This window comes from Ranitomeya variabilis, chromosome 5, assembly GCF_051348905.1.
Source record: "Ranitomeya variabilis isolate aRanVar5 chromosome 5, aRanVar5.hap1, whole genome shotgun sequence".
Classification (NCBI taxonomy): domain Eukaryota; kingdom Metazoa; phylum Chordata; class Amphibia; order Anura; family Dendrobatidae; genus Ranitomeya; species Ranitomeya variabilis.
Window position 1 is genome coordinate 629,451,977 of NC_135236.1, and position 17,387 is coordinate 629,469,363.

Consider the following 17,387-nt stretch of genomic DNA (forward strand, 5'->3'; position numbering starts at 1 on the left):
AGGCCTTGGAAGCCTGTCTGCGGTCCCTCCTTCCACTAGGCCTCCACTGACCTGACCACTGCTGCCCGTGTACCCCTGGAACCAATTTTACAGTGCCTACAGCCTGCCCATTTTAGTATGTTAGGCCTTGGAAGCCTGTCTGCGGTCCCTCCTTCCACTAGGCCTCCACTGACCTGACCAATGCTGCCCGTGTACCCCTGGAACCAATTTTACAGTGCCTACAGCCTGCCCATTTTAGTATGTTAGGCCTTGAAAGCCTGTCTGCGGTCCCTCCTTCCACTAGGCCTCCACTGACCTGACCACTGCTGCCCGTGTACCCCTGGAACCAATTATAAAGTGCCTACAGCCTGCCCATTTTAGTATGTTAGGCCTCGGAAGCCTGTCTGCGGTCCCTCCTTCCACTAGGCCTCCACTGACCTGACCACTGCTGCCCGTGTACCCCTGGAACCAATTATAAAGTGCCTACAGCCTGCCCATTTTAGTATGTTAGGCCTTGGAAGCCTGTCTGCGGTCCCTCCTTCCACTAGGCCTCCACTGACCTGACCACTGCTGCCCGTGTACCCCTGGAACCAATTTTACAGTGCCTACAGCCTGCCCATTTTAGTATGTTAGGCCTTGGAAGCCTGTCTGCGGTCCCTCCTTCCACTAGGCCTCCACTGACCTGACCACTACTGCCCGTGTACCCCTGGAACCAATTTTACAGTGCCTACAGCCTGCCCATTTTAGTATGTTAGGCCTTGGAAGCCTGTCTGCGGTCCCTCCTTCCACTAGGCCTCCACTGACCTGACCACTGCTGCCCGTGTACCCCTGGAACCAATTATAAAGTGCCTACAGCCAGCCCATTTTAGTATGTTAGGCCTTGGAAGCCTGTCTGCGGTCCCTCCTTCCACTAGGCCTCCACTGACCTGACCACTGCTGCCCGTGTACCCCTGGAACCAATTATAAAGTGCCTACAGCCTGCCCATTTTAGTATGTTAGGCCTTGGAAGCCTGTCTGCGGTCCCTCCTTCCACTAGGCCTCCACTGACCTGACCACTGCTGCCCGTGTACCCCTGGAACCAATTTTACAGTGCATAGAGCCAATTTTTTAATTTTATTTAATATTAATAAAGCCATGATGTACTACGCTGTACCACGCTATGAGCTACCCAGTTGACAATTCTTTTGCGAGAAAAGCCATCCCACCCCTCCACCAGCATGTTAAAGACCACATTGTCCTTTCATTCTGTCAATCTGTGAGTCCAAAGGTACACCTGACATGAGACACATGGAGCGGTAGGCATGGCCACGGAAGGTTACGTGTCCTTTGTGGCGCAATGGGTTAATGTAATGGATGCATGGTCCACACAGGGGACTGTTATGGTTACCCCAATGACCATGGGAAAAAAATACAAAACGGACTAGCTCTCGGGTGATGGAAACTAAGGTCGACCGTGACCTGAACCTGACCCAACACTTACAGTAGCCGGGGGATGTACCTACGATGCCCTAGACACCACGCGCCAGCCGGAGATCTAACTACCCCTATAAGAGGAATATACAGGCCTGCCTTACCTCCAGTGAGGAACCCCAAAAGATGATAGTAGGCCCCCACAGATATTGACGGTGAGTTCAGAGGAAATGACATACGTAGGATGAACAGCAGATTTAGCACAGTGAGGTCCGCTTACTAGATAGCAGAAGGACAGGAAAGAGTTACTTCACGGTCGACCTAAAAATCACTATTCAAAAACACCATCCAGAAATTACTTTAAACTCCAGTGACAACTCATGCCACTGGAGTAGTAATTTTCTGTCCACAAGAGCTTCCAGCACTGAAGAGTCACATTGCAGATAGCTGGACAAAAATAGCAAAACAAGAAACAAAATTCAACTTAGCTGAACTGGAACTTGAGGCAGGTGAATGCAACAGAATGCTACTAGCACATTGTTGGCCGGCATGTGACTAACAGCCAAGCAGCCTTAAATAGGAAACTCCCCAAGAGGGTGGCGACAGGTAATCAGAGATGGAGGAAGGCACATAAGAGACACTACCATAACAGACCACCGGGGGAGCCCACGAACCGAATTCACAACAGTACCCCCCCCTTAAGGAGGGGGCACCGAACCCTCACCAGAACCACCAGGGCGACCTGGATGAGCACTATGAAATGCACGAACCAAATCGGGAGCATGAACATCGGATGCTGTCACCCAAGAATTATCCTCCTGGCCATAACCTTTCCACTTAACCAGATACTGAAGTTTCCGTCTGGAAACACGGGAGTCCAAGATCTTTTCCACCACATACTCCAATTCACCCTCAACCAACACAGGAGCAGGTGGATCAGCAGAAGGAACAACCGGTACCTCATACCTCCGCAATAATGACCGATGGAAAACATTATGGATATTAAAAGATGCTGGGAGGTCCAAACGAAAGGACACAGGATTAAGAACCTCCAGAATCCTATAAGGGCCGATAAACCGAGGCTTAAACTTAGGAGACGAGACCTTCATAGGAACAAATCGAGAAGACAGCCACACCAGGTCCCCAACACAAAGACGAGGACCAATACGCCGATGACGATTAGTGAACTGTTGAGTCTTCTCCTGGGACAACTTCAGATTGTCCACAACCTGTCCCCAAATCTGATGCATCCTATCAACCACAGCATCCACTCCAGGGCAATCCGAAGACTCCAATTGACCGGACGAAAACCGAGGGTGAAACCCTGAATTACAAAAAAATGGAGAAACCAAAGTGGCAGAACTAGCCCGATTGTTAAGGGCAAACTCTGCCAATGGCAAAAAGTCAAGCCAATCATCCTGATCAGCGGACACAAAACACCTCAAGTAAGTCTCCAAGGTCTGATTAGTACGCTCAGTCTAGCCATTAGTCTGAGGATGGAATGCAGACGAAAAAGACAAATCGATACCCATCCTGGCACAGAACGTCCGCCAAAATCTAGACACAAACTGAGTACCCCTGTCAGACACTATATTCTCAGGAATACCATGCAAACGCACCACATTCTGAAAAAATAGAGGAACCAACTCAGAGGAGGAGGGCAATTTGGGTAAAGGTACCAAATGAACCATCTTGGAAAAACGGTCACAAATCACCCAGATGACAGACATCCTACGAGAAACCGGAAGGTCAGAAATAAAGTCCATAGAGATGTGCGTCCAAGGCCTCTTAGGAATAGGCAAGGGCAACAACAACCCACTGGCCCTAGAACAGCAGGGCTTGGCCCGAGCACAAACATCACAAGACTGCACAAACATGCGCACATCTCGAGACAAAGAAGGCCACCAGAAGGACCTAGACACCAAATCCCTGGTGCCAAAAATTCCAGGATGACCTGTCAACGCGGAAGAATGAACCTCCGAGATAACTCTACTGGTCCAATCATCAGGGACAAACAGTCTACCAGGCGGACAGCGATCAGGCCTATCCACCTGAAACTCCTGCAAAGAACGCCGCAGGTCTGGGGAGACAGCTGACAATATCACCCCATCCTTCAGGATGCCGGTAGGTTCGGAATCGCCAGGCGAGTCAGGCTCAAAACTCCTAGAGAGGGCATCCGCCTTCACATTCTTGGACCCAGGCAGATATGACACCACAAAGTTAAATCGGGAGAAAAACAACGACCAGCGCGCCTGTCTAGGATTCAGACGCCTGGCCGACTCAAGATAAATTAGATTCTTGTGGTCAGTGAGGACCACCACCTGGTGTCTAGCACCCTCAAGCCAATGACGCCACTCCTCAAACGCCCACTTCATGGCCAGAAGTTCCCGATTTCCCACATCATAATTTCGCTCAGCGGGCGAAAACTTTCGGGAGAAAAACGCACATGGTCTCATTACTGAGCAGTCAGGATCTTTCTGCGACAAAACTGCACCTGCTCCGATCTCCGAAGCATCCACCTCAACCTGGAACGGAAGTAACACATCAGGTTGGCGCAACACAGGAGCGGAAGAAAAGCGGCGCTTAAGCTCTTGAAAGGCCTCCACAGCCGCAGAGGACCAATTAGCAACATCAGCACCCTTTTTGGTCAAATCAGTCAAAGGTTTAGCAATGGCAGAAAAACCCGCTATAAATCGGCGATAGAAATTAGCAAAACCCAAGAACTTTTGCAGACTCTTCAAAGAAGTAGGTTGCATCCAATCACAAATAGCCTGGACCTTGACAGGGTCCATCTCCATAGATGAAGGGGAAAAAATATATCCCAAAAAGGAAATTCTCTGAACTCCAAAACTACACTTTGAGCCCTTTACAAAAAGAGAATTAGCTCGCAAAACCTGAAAAACTCTCCTGACCTGTTGAACGTGAGATTCCCAGTCCTCCGAAAAAACAAGAATATCATCCAAATACACAATCATAAACTTATCCAGATATTCACGGAAAATATCGTGCATAAAGGACTGAAAAACGGAAGGGGCATTTGCGAGACCGAAAGGCATTACCAAATACTCAAAATGGCCTTCAGGCGTATTAAATGCGGTCTTCCACTCATCCCCCTGCTTAATCCGCACCAAATTATACGCACCACGTAGATCGATCTTAGTGAACCACTTAGCCCCCTTAATACGAGCAAACAGATCAGTCAGTAAAGGCAACGGGTACTGGTATTTAACTGTAATCTTATTCAAAAGTCGATAGTCGATACAAGGTCTCAATGAACCATCCTTTTTACCTACAAAGAAAAATCCTGCCCCTAGTGGAGACAAAGAGGGGCGAATATGACCCTTTTCCAAGGATTCTCTGATATACTCCCGCATAGCAGTATGTTCAGGTACAGACAAATTAAACAAGCGACCCTTAGGAAACTTACTACCGGGGATCAATTCAATAGCGCAGTCACACTCTCTGTGGGGAGGGAGAGAATCAACTTTAGGCTCTTGAAAGACATCATAAAAATCTGACAGAAATGCTGGGATCTCAGAGGGAGTAGATGAAGAAATAGGAACCAAAGGTGCATCCCCATGAATACCCCGACATCCCCAGCTCAACACAGACATAGATTTCCAGTCCAAGACGGGATTATGAATCTGTAACCATGGTAATCCAAGCACTAAGACATCATGTAGGTTATATAATACAAGGAAACGAATAATCTCCTGATGGTCTGGGGTAAGACGCATAGTCACTTGTGTCCAATATTGTGGTTTATTGCTAGCCAAAGGTGTAGAATCAATACCCTTCAGGGGAATAGAAACTTCCAACGGCTCCAAATCAAACCCACAACGCTTGGCAAAGGACCAATCCATGAGACTCAGAGCGGCGCCAGAATCCACATAAGCATTCACAGTCACAGATGATAAGGTACAAATCAATGTCACGGACAAAAGAAATTTTGACTGCAAGGTACCTGTAGAAAAAGATTTATCAACCTTTTTATCAACCTTATTTATACGTTTAGAGCATGCTGATATAACATGAGCTGGATCTCCACAGTAGAAGCACAATCCATTTTTGCGCCTGTAATTTTGACGTTCGCCTCTAGACAAAACACGATCGCATTGCATATGCTCTAATGCCTTTTCAGAGGTCACCGCCAAATGGTGCACAGGTCTTTGCTCAGAAGACACCGCCATATGGTGCACAGGTTTTTGCTCAGAAGATACCGCCATATGGTGCACAGATTCTTCCTCAGAAGACCCCGCCATATGGTGCACAGATTTGCGCTCCCGCAAACGCCGATCAATCTGGATAGCCAATTTCATGGCATCATTCAGACCTGTAGGCACAGGGAACCCCACCATGACATCCTTCACGGCATCAGAGAGACCTTCTCTGAAATTAGCTGCTAAAGCGCACTCATTCCATTTAGTAAGCACCGACCATTTACGGAATTTCTGGCAGTATATCTCAGCTTCATCTTGCCCTTGGGAAAGAGCTATCAAGGCTTTCTCAGCCAAAATCTCCAAATTAGGTTCTTCATAAAGCAACCCCAAAGCCTGAAAAAACGCATCTACATTTAACAACGCAGGATCCCCTGGCGATAATGCAAATGCCCAACTTTGTGGGTCGCCGCGCAGTAGAGAGATAACAATTTTAACTTGTTGAGTCTGATCACCAGCAGAGTGAGATCTCAGAGACAAAAACAATTTGCAATTTTCTCTGAAACTCAAAAACCGGGATCTGTCTCCGGTAAAGTATTCAGGCAGAGGAATCTTAGGTTCAGACATCGGAGCACGTATAACAAAATCTTGTAGGTTCTGTACTTTTGTCGCAAGGTTATTCAAACCCGCAACTAAACTCTGTGGATCCATGTTTCAAATGGGTGTAACCCAAGCATTCAGAGGTTAAGAGGAGAGGAGAGAAAAAAAAGGCTGAAGACTGCAGTTTAAGCAAGGAATACAAATGATCAAACTAAGGTGCACTTTCAAACACAGGAAAAAAAAAAAAAAAACCTTTTCTTCTCCTTCCTACTTTAGTGCATATTTTAACACATAGATTTTTTACAGGCCGGCCAAACTGTTATGGTTACCCCAATGACCATGGGAAAAAAATACAAAACGGACTAGCTCTCGGGTGATGGAAACTAAGGTCGACCGTGACCTGAACCTGACCCAACACTTACAGTAGCCGGGGGATGTACCTACGATGCCCTAGACCCCACGCGCCAGCCGGAGATCTAACTACCCCTATAAGAGGAATATACAGGCCTGCCTTACCTCCAGTGAGGAACCCCAAAAGATGATAGTAGGCCCCCACAGATATTGACGGTGAGTTCAGAGGAAATGACATACGTAGGATGAACAGCAGATTTAGCACAGTGAGGTCCGCTTACTAGATAGCAGAAGGACAGGAAAGAGTTACTTCACGGTCGACCTAAAAATCACTATTCAAAAACACCATCCAGAAATTACTTTAAACTCCAGTGACAACTCATGCCACTGGAGTAGTAATTTTCTGTCCACAAGAGCTTCCAGCACTGAAGAGTCACATTGCAGATAGCTGGACAAAAATAGCAAAACAAGAAACTAAATTCAACTTAGCTGAACTGGAACTTGAGGCAGGTGAATGCAACAGAATGCTACTAGCACATTGTTGGCCGGCATGTGACTAACAGCCAAGCAGCCTTAAATAGGAAACTCCCCTAGAGGGTGGCGACAGGTAATCAGAGATGGAGGAAGGCACATAAGAGACACTACCATAACAGACCACCGGGGGAGCCCACGAACCGAATTCACAACAGGGGACAGCCTGGTAAGTCTGTCTGCAGTCCCTAATTCAAGTTGTCCTCAAATGAATAAATCTAAGCTTCAACCTTCTGGCTCTCATTAAGTGCTGTGTTTTTAAAAATTGGTGGTTCCGGCCTACTAACGGTGTCTGCCCCTGCCTGGTGTTGTCCTCAACTGAATAAAGCTGAGCTTCTACCTTCTGGCTCTCTTTAAGTGCTGTGTTTTTAAAAATTGGTGGTTCCGGCCTACTAACGGTGTCTGCCCCTGCCTGGTGTTGTCCTCAACTGAATAAAGCTGAGCTTCTACCTTCTGGCTCTCTTTAAGTGCTGTGTTTTTAAAAATTGGTGGTTCTGGCCTACTAACGGTGTCTGCCCCTGCCTGGTGTTGTCCTCAACTGAATAAAGCTGAGCTTCTACCTTCTGGCTCTCTTTAAGTGCTGTGTTTTTAAAAATTGGTGGTTCCGGCCTACTAACGGTGTCTGCCCCTGCCTGGTGTTGTCCTCAACTGAATAAAGCTGAGCTTCTACCTTCTGGCTCTCTTTAAGTGCTGTGTTTTTAAAAATTGGTGGTTCCGGCCTACTAACGGTGTCTGCCCCTGCCTGGTGTTGCCCTCAACTGAATACAGCTGAGCTTCTACCTTCTGGCTTTCGGCCTATAGTATCAGATATTAAACTGCATTTGGCCTACTAGTGTGGTTGGGCCCTTAAAACAGTGTCTGCTGCTCTTGGGTTTGCTACTCCACTGAACAAAGCAGTGCCGCCTGTTTAGTCCTGTTACCAATTTTGAACTGCATTTAGCCTACTTTATTCTTTGGCCCTATATCTGTTTCCTCCTCATCCTGCCCATTGCCCAGCCACTGCTAGATGAGTCTGCTGGTACCTTGACCCAGACCACTACATTCCCCTTGCACTCTACACAGCCAGAATCTGACCCTGCTGAAAGTAAGGTTCCCCTTCCCGCATGTTATACCACCTTACACAGGGACAAAGAGGAAGGTGCAGATGAAAGTGCAGGTTCCTTCATCAGGTGGGGGGGGGCATACTCGTTGGCGATGTCACTGGCACAGGGCCCCTCAGAGTACGCAAAAGTGTCGCTGCTGGTGGGAGGCGCCCCCGCCGTGCAAACACACCGCTGTACTTTGAGGGGCCCTGTGCCAGTGCCAATGCCAACGAGTGGGCCCCCCTGCTTGCTTAGGATCACAGCACTTGCAAACTTGACATACTTACCTCTCACTGCTCCACCGCCGTGACGTAGTCCACATTTCCTGTGCCCACTAAAACCTTGAACCAGCCCTACCCCCCACAACTTTTGCCAAATGACCCCCAATTTCCAATGCCCAACTATTATTATAAAGTTAATTAAGATTGACAAGCTTCAGAAACAAGAATGGATGTTTTTGGCATTAAAATGGGCACTGTAGGTGTTTTCCTGGCCTCCACTCACTGCCGACTATGCTTCCCCATTGACTTGCATTGGGTTTCGTGTTTCGGTAGATCCCCGACTTTTAGCGATAATCGGCCGACTGCACTCGACTCGACTCTGGACAAAATCGGGTTTCACAAAACCCGACTCGACCTTAAAAAAATGAAAGTCGCTCAACCCTAGTAAGCAGCAATTTGACATCAGACACAGGATATCGTGCAGTAGTACGAATGTGATTTATTACGCAACCTGTGGCTGCTCTAAGATCTACATTGGACTTACGTCTAGAAAGCTGAGAATGCGTGTACTGGAGCATGTGCGGGACATTTGCGCGGCCAAGACGGCGACCGACCTTACCCTCCTGAAAACAATCCAGACATTTCAGACAATACCATGATTGTAAACCCTCGTCTTTTCAGGTGAGAGGGATTGATGTTGTCCATTTGGGGATCAGAGGGGGTAATTATAAGAAAACTCTAGCCCAAGTAGAAGCCAAGTGGATTGTTTTATTGGATACTATGATTCCTAAGGGACTAAATGAGTCTCTGTCATTTGCGTCATTTTTATGAGCTCTATTTGAGGACTAAATCCAACCTGAGTGCATCTCCGGTTTTCTAAAATTCTTTTTGATTGCTATATCTCTCTGTATATATCCCTTCCCCTGGTATGGTGTTGGTCTCCCCAATTATTAATTTTCTATATTTTTTTTATCTGTTTTAATTTCTGTTCTTGTTTATAATCTTTACAGTGTAATTGACCTTGTGGTCTGATGTTACTCCCGATGGACCTTTGGAGGGATGGAGTCACTCTCTATTTGAATTCAATCAGCCAAATGATATAATCGGCTTGCACCTGATCTTGCGTGAAATCAAACAGCACATACATGAATATAGACTATCACGGATGCGATCTAATTATGTATTTCTGTATTTCTCTTATGAGCTGTGATGTATGAGTCTGATGTTCATGATATATCTCTATGATCTGTGCTTTAGATTGAACATGTAGGTGCTCTGATACATACATGATGGCCTTTTGTCATCTCAGTGGCTGTGCACATGCACTGCGCGTCTCTGGTTTCCTGGTGGACGGTGACGTGTCTGTAGCCTTGCTCGCACGCATGGGGACATACTGTCTTTCTCCCCTGCGCGTGCGCAGTGATGTGTGATGCTGATCCGTACCATCCAGGACCTGTGTGATGCGGTGCGCATGCGCCATCTACATAGCCACCGTGATTGGCTCTACCCATACCACCTGACTTACCATGTGACCATAAAAGGTCCTTGCAGGCACATATCGGTACTCCCCTTGATAAAGCATTGCTGGGAGCATGCGAAACGCGCGTCGGGGTTGTTTTTTTGGGGTCACCCAAGATTCCAGTTGGGGCTTATTGACTTCTGCCTATGGTAAGCCTTTTCCCTTAGGAAAAATACTTATTGTTGGTAATGACTTTCTGAGATTTCTCATGTAAAGGGTGGCTTCCTTGCTAACAATGGCTCATGGCACTGCATAGCACTTTAGAGTTTTATGAACATGTTTGCACAATTGGGCAGCAGCAATATGTACCCTCCATACTTTTTCTACCCTGTTTCTGTGTGTTTTCTTCTTGTATTTGTCTTATCATTTGATGAACTTTTGTGACGGTCTATGGTTATTGGATCTACTGGTTTTTGATCTTATTAATAATAAATAATACTCTGATAAATTGTACCTGGTTGCTCTCGCTTCTCCTTGTGTGTATATTGACTTTTGAGTGGGTACGTAGTTTTGATGGGCTACTCTTAGCCCGATTTATGACACTATGGTGTCACTGAGGTATATTTGTATACTATCGCGAATAATATTGCAATTGATATCATTTCTTTGTTCATACAGTACATTATATATTGTCATTATTGAAGTGATAAAGAACTGGCCCATCATCAGAAAATGATTATAGACATTTGCATTTATTATTTTATTTATTGCAAGTTCCACTATAAGGAATGCACATTGCAGTATTAAGAAGCATTTTAGAACTAATGTGATTTTTAACATTAACATTAAAAAGTTAAGGCAAGCAAAAAGAATTAAGAAAAGAAAAGAAAACAAAAAGAATTAAAAAAGTTAAATTTAATTGAATAGAAATATTCTATATCTATAAAAAATGTAGCTTTGTGACAAGACTTTTTGATCACGTAAAAGAAAGGAAACTAATAATTAAAAGAATAGACTGTCAGCTATCTCTGCATTTCTTATTAAAAGCCTGTTCTGTAAGTGCTTTCCATTTCTAATGTAGGAAAATGCCTACAATTGTAAAAATATGTTGCAGCTTGTGTAACATTTTATACTATATATAAAAAATATTTAGAAGACTTTTATAAAGTCAAATTGTTATTTTTTTTTTAATGGAATGGCAGTTCTTACATTTAGCCTCAGGATGTCAGTGTTGGATAAGATTGCAGAGAAGCGGAATATTCTGTGTGGCGCTGCGGATACTTACTATATTCATACACAGCAGACCCTAGACAAGGATATTGGCATTCCCAGTCCTGCTCTTTGTATGTGGACACTTTTCTTCCTATAAGTCAGGATTAAACATTACAGTTTTCCTTGGATTATTATGGAAAGTGAAGACTCCTCTTCTATAGACAGCATGGCTTGGCAAGTATTATTTCTCTTCTTTACTTTATGTTCTGTGGCTGCTTCTCATCCACTCCACTATTCGATTCCAGAAGAGATGAAGATAAATACTGCAGTTGGGAATTTAGTGAAAGATTTGGGATTAACTACTAACGAATTAGAAATCAGAAAATTAAGAATTGTTTCTCATAACAACAGGAATTATTTCAACGTGAGTTTAGAAAATGGCAATTTATATGTAAGTGACCGGATAGATAGAGAAGAGCTGTGTGGGTCCGAGCAGATCTGCGTCATGGACCTGGAGATTCTGGCTGAAAATCCTGTGAATGTTTTTCCGGTCACGATTGAAATCCAAGATATTAATGATAATTCACCAACATTTTTTAAGAATTTATTTCAGCTAGGGATAAGCGAGTCCGCTTCTCCGGGTTCACGTTTCATTCTGGGAAATGCTCTTGACAAAGATATTGGCACTAATTCCTTACAGAGTTATACTTTAGACCCTAATATACAGTTTTCTTTAAAAGTAAAAACTGACAGTGAAGGAAAAAAACATCCTGAGCTGATCTTGGAGCAAAGTCTGGATCGAGAAAAGCAAAAGCAATATACATTAATTCTGACGGCATCTGATGGCGGAAAACCTCTGAAAACTGGAACTGCATGTATTACAATTGTTGTACAAGACGCAAATGACAATTATCCTGTATTTAGTCAGGATGCCTATAGAATCCATCTAAATGAAAATTCACCACTTGGTTCTCTTGTTCTTCAACTCAATACCACAGACAAAGATGAAGGATCCAATGGAGAAGTAACATACTCATTCAGTCATATGTCTGAGAAAGCCAATAATGTATTTAGTATGAATACAGAAACAGGTATAATTCGAACTAAAGGAGAATTGGACTATGAATCAGCAAAAAGTTATGAGATGACTGTTGAAGCCACAGATGGTGGAGGCCTTGGAGCCAAATGTACTGTAATAATACAGATTGAGGATGTCAATGATAATGCTCCGGAAATAATGCTCGCTTCACTATCAAACCCTATTTCAGAGGATTCTGCACCAGGAACACTTGTGGCATTAATTCATATTACAGATTTAGACTCTGGGAAAAATGGGGAAGTTACGTGTCAAATTTCAGAAACTATTACATTTACATTGACCCCATCATCTAACAATTATTTCAAACTTGTGACTGCAACTCATTTGGATAGAGAGAAAAATTCATGCTTTAACATCACAGTTATTTGTGAAGATGGAGGATCCCCTCAAATGGTTACAGAGAAGATAATGTATATTGTCATATTTGATATAAATGACAATTTCCCACGTTTTGATAAACCAATTTATATTTTTTACACTCCAGAGCATGCTCAAGCAGGAACCGCACTGCACTCTGTGTATGCGTCAGACCGAGACGATAATGAGAATGCTCAGATAATTTACTCAATTATTAATTCAAATATAGATAATATTCCAGTTACGTCATATGTCTCCATAAACTCAATGACCGGAGTTCTCTACGCCCAGAGATCATTTGACTATGAACAGTTGCGGGAATTTCAGTTCCAGGTGATGGCTAAAGACAGTGGATCTCCTCCTCTGAGCAGTAATGTCACAGTGAGGATATGTATCATTGATAAGAATGATAATGCTCCGAAGATCCTCTACCCATCACCAGACACTGAGGGATCAGCATTATTTGAGTTTATTCCTCACTCTGCTGAGAAAGGTTATCTAGTCACCAAAGTGATTGCAGTGGACGCTGACTCTGGACACAACGCCTGGCTCTCCTATCACTTACTGCAAGTTCCTGATCCTTCTTTTTTCACCATTGGCCAATATACTGGGGAAATCAGGATTGGAAGAGATCTTCCAGACACAGAGTCTTTGAGACAAAAACTTGTGGTCCTGGTGAAGGATAATGGAGCCCCATCTCTGTCATCTACGGTCACTTTGAACTTAGTTATGGCTGAAAATTTTCAACAAGTTGTACCAGAAATAAGACGTCAATCCCATAACTCAGCAACTGTCTCCAATACCACATTCTACCTTGTAGTAGCTATAGGCCTGATCTCTCTGTTATTCATTGTCACAGTGTTAATCACAGTCATCGCTAAATGCAGAAAAACTCACAGTCCTACATCCTTTGATGCTTTCAATAGAAACGTGTATCCTCAGTTCACCCTGGGATGTCCTTCTGAGATCAGTGATACCAGTTTACCTTTCCCATTCTCATATGATGTGTGTGTGACTCTGGACTCCAAGCAGAATGAAATCGCTTATCTGAAACCAGTGCAGAACGTCCCCACAGAGAATCTCATAGACACTGGTGATTCTGTTATTGTTGGTGGAAATGTGCCTACTGAACAAGTTACACAGGTAAGTTGCTTCTTACTTTATTCTTAAAACTTAATTTTTTTATGTATTTTAACAAGTTTATGAATTATTTTATGATTATATTTCCTTTTAATCACATCCTAGAAACCTTAAGTCATTTAGAATAAATATTTAGTTTATTTGTCCACTGGTACGCTAAGACTACAATTTGTAAAAATATTGTACTCAACTGTTGTTTGTGGTTGGACTAATCATGAATGAAGTTTAGTTCAATAGGAGCAATATATAACAAATACCATATATCAGCTTCTCTTTTAAAGCGTTATTCTCTAAAAAAAAACTAGTTATTTCCTACTTGCTGCTTACTGGAGATTTTACCAATGGGATCTTCGGTGATCCTTGAATTACAGCTCTAGAACTCAAAGAACAGGACACCACCCCAACTTAAATGGAGCAGAGGTTCACAAGCTCAACTACCACATTTTTGTTGTTTATGGAATTGCTAAAAATATCACAGCAGCCATTGTTAGGAGCCGGGATTCTCCCACTGCACAGGGTAGATTCCAAGCCTTGCCTGCATATGCGGTCTCCCATCCAGCTTTGGCCGCTGTGGGTGCTGCTAAGCATAGACGTTGGTCCCCACATCTTGCTCAGGCTCATGCTATTTGCCTGATTACTGCTGGTGTAACACCCCAGGTAACCGGTTGTTACAGTGATGTTGCCTTCCCTTCGGGGAGGGTAATATCATGCTTGGAGGCAATGGAGTTCTCTCTACCAGGTAAGGCACCCACACACAACACATTCCAAATCCAAGCCAGGAGGGGGAGCTCAGGACCCGGATTCAGGGGAGCTTCCCTGAGCTATATGTATCCTGACCTGGAAGAGGAGTGAGGACAGTCTGATAGATATACTGAAGGAGAAGGAAGTCTTGAACTGAGAGCACACAGAGAGGCCGAGCAGCCACGAGGGAGCTGCAGCCTCTGGAAGGAGTGAGAGAACCCAAACGGTTGTATGTGATGGAGCTACAGAGGGAAGGAGCAAAGGAGAGAAAAAGGGCTCAGAGGGGAACTGTGATCGGACACCCTCAGAGCCAGAGTGCAGCAGCCGGGTACCAGGAGCCTGAGGCTTTTGTGGGACTCTAAGACACAGAGCAGAACCAGAGGGCCAAGAACTGTATGTAATTGGCCCACACCACACCTGAGACGCAGCAGCACCTGAAGAGCCCGGGGCATGATAGAGTCCCTGTAAAATGGCTCAAGCTGCCCGTCATGCAGGTGCCTGTCCCAGGACAGGGGGAAAGAACAAGGACCTTGTTAGAAAGCTTCAGGCAGCAGGGACCTCATATAACAGTGCAAGGAGGAAAGGCACATGGACCTCAACTGGGAAGGAGATTCTCCCATTGCATCCGAGCCGGCCGGACCACAGGACACCTGTGCCTGTTACCCAGGTCTGTGGCCTGCTAACGACAGTAAACCAGGTAAAGACTTTACAATTTGTGTCCTCCACTTATTCGTTGGCATACATCATCTTTGCCACACGCCTTGGGAGCGCTAGGGACCCCGCTTCACCTGTGGGAAGCGTCACCATCTAGCCACCATTTCATCACCCGAATACCCCACGGCCTAGGTGGACTTTCCACTGGCCCTTCAGTCAAGCCTATGGTAACCAGCGGTAGGCAGCAATGAGCAAACGCTCTGGAGATTAAGTCCAGAAATCACCCTACTGGGCATGCTCGTGTTGTGGTGACATCTCATTGATGATCGGTTGTCAGCTGCTCTGGTGATGCAGCAGCTTCGGATTGGTCCACAGGCAAGGTCCTGTCTGACTGGACTTGAGCTTTTTGTATAAAAGGCTCTCAGTGGCGCAAGCCGATGCACTAGTAACAACCTCTTTCCATGTGAGAAAGAGACATAGCAACAGTGTGGTTTTTGTCAGCATGTGTTCATGGTCGACGCTAAGCCATTAGGATTCTAGCACCTCCAGAGAGGAGTTTGCTTGCATGGATTCAGGGCTGACGTCTAGCCATTAGAATTCTGGCCCCTCTGGAGAGGAGTTGGTTGAGTGCTGCTGCTGACTGTGTGACCACTGTTTGCTACTTGACCTGCTAGTGAGCTTCGATCCCCTGTGAGGTTAACAGGAATCGTGCCTAGCGTCATATATTCTTTGTTACTGTGTGCGAGTGACACAGCTCTATTGCAGAGCATCTGCTTTCTTACTGTGTGTGAATGTCACAGCTCTATAGCAGAGCATCTGTTCTGTTTCTGTGTGCGACTCACACAACTTTGTGTGCTGTTCATTGAGTGACGTGTAACTCAGTGCAAGCTAACAATCGCTCGCTATGTGTTCCACCATTGTTCACATTAGCTGCAGTTTTACATCTCTGCATGGTGGACCTTGAGGTTGTGATTGCATTTCATTATTAAATTTATTTAGTGCAATCCACTAACCCTAACACCCATAGACAATGAATTGTTGAGCAATTGTTCTTTTGATCCATTTAGGATGGAGCTGCAGAGTTCCTTGTTCTTTTGGTTCCAGAGCTCAGATCTTGAGAACATTGGGGTCCTAACAATTGGAACCCCAGCAATCAGCCAGATTTTTTTTTTTTTCGGAAATAACCCTTTTACTCTTTACAGAAAGTTAAGTGAGACTTTCTGAAGCACAATTTGGTAAATATGGATTTATTGACAAAGTTCAAGAGTGGACTAGATGGTTTTGTAAAAACTATATTATCACAAGTTGGAGTTACTACATTGAAAGAGATTGGGTGTTGATGCAGGAATTTATTACTGATTTTTATATTTGGAGATAGGAATTTTTTTCCCCTATTATGGGGAGATCAAAATCGTTTTCATAGCTTTGTAGTTTGAATTGTGCATTTTTTTTAGCCTTAAAGAGTTTTACCATGAACAAAGTTATTTTTAATAGACATTTTAATCAATAGACTTTTGAATAATAACAATCTGCACAATTGGATGTTTTTAAAACAAATGTTTCTTTGCTGAGATAATCTTATACAGGTGCTTCTCACAAAACTAGAATATCATTAAAAAGTTATTTTATTTCAGTTCTTGAATGCAAAAAGTGAAACTCTTTTATATAGAGCCATTACAGAGTGATCTATTTCAAGTGCAGAGCAACTCTGGAAACTGACGATGTTGTGCGAAGTGAGATTCTGATTCCTCCAGACTGATAAGAGCACCTTGGTCAGGAGCTGAGATTGAGGAAGGCGAGCTGCTGACTGCTCTGTAGAAATTAATTGGCTGGAGAGAGCATGAAAATACCCCATTAAACTTTTACAGTTCAAGACAGTTATATGAATCACATTTTTCTATGTAAGCAATGTGTGCGTGCATTGCCTATTCATAATGTTTGTGTTTGTGCTTGTTGGGGCTCACAAGTAAAGGTACTGTTACACTAAATGACTTACCAACGATCACGACCAGCGATACGACCTGGCCGTGATCGTTGGTAAGTCGTTGTGTGGTCGCTGGGGAGCTGTCACACAGACCGCTCTCTCCAGCGACCAACGATCAGGGGAACGACTTCGGCATCGTTGAAACTGTCTTCAACGATGCCGAAGTCCCCCTGCAGCACCCGGGTAACCAGGGTAAACATCGGGTTACTAAGTGCAGGGCCGCGCTTAGTAACCCGATATTTACCCTGGTTACCATTGTAAAAGTTACAAAAAAAAACAGTACATACTCACATTCTGATGTCTGTCACGTCCCCCGGCGTCCACAGGGTTAAAACTGCCTCCGGTGCTGCTGCCGAGAGCTTCCCTGCACTGAATGTCTCAGCACCGGCAGTAACAGCGGTGACGTCACC

At 44.5% G+C, this 17,387-nt stretch overlaps 1 pseudogene; it reads left to right on the plus strand.

Annotated features, from left to right (window-relative positions):
• Positions 1-11,107: 11,107 nt before the first annotated feature.
• Positions 11,108-16,111, plus strand: LOC143775129 (protocadherin gamma-B5 pseudogene; annotated as a pseudogene).
• Positions 16,112-17,387: the final 1,276 nt, after the last annotated feature.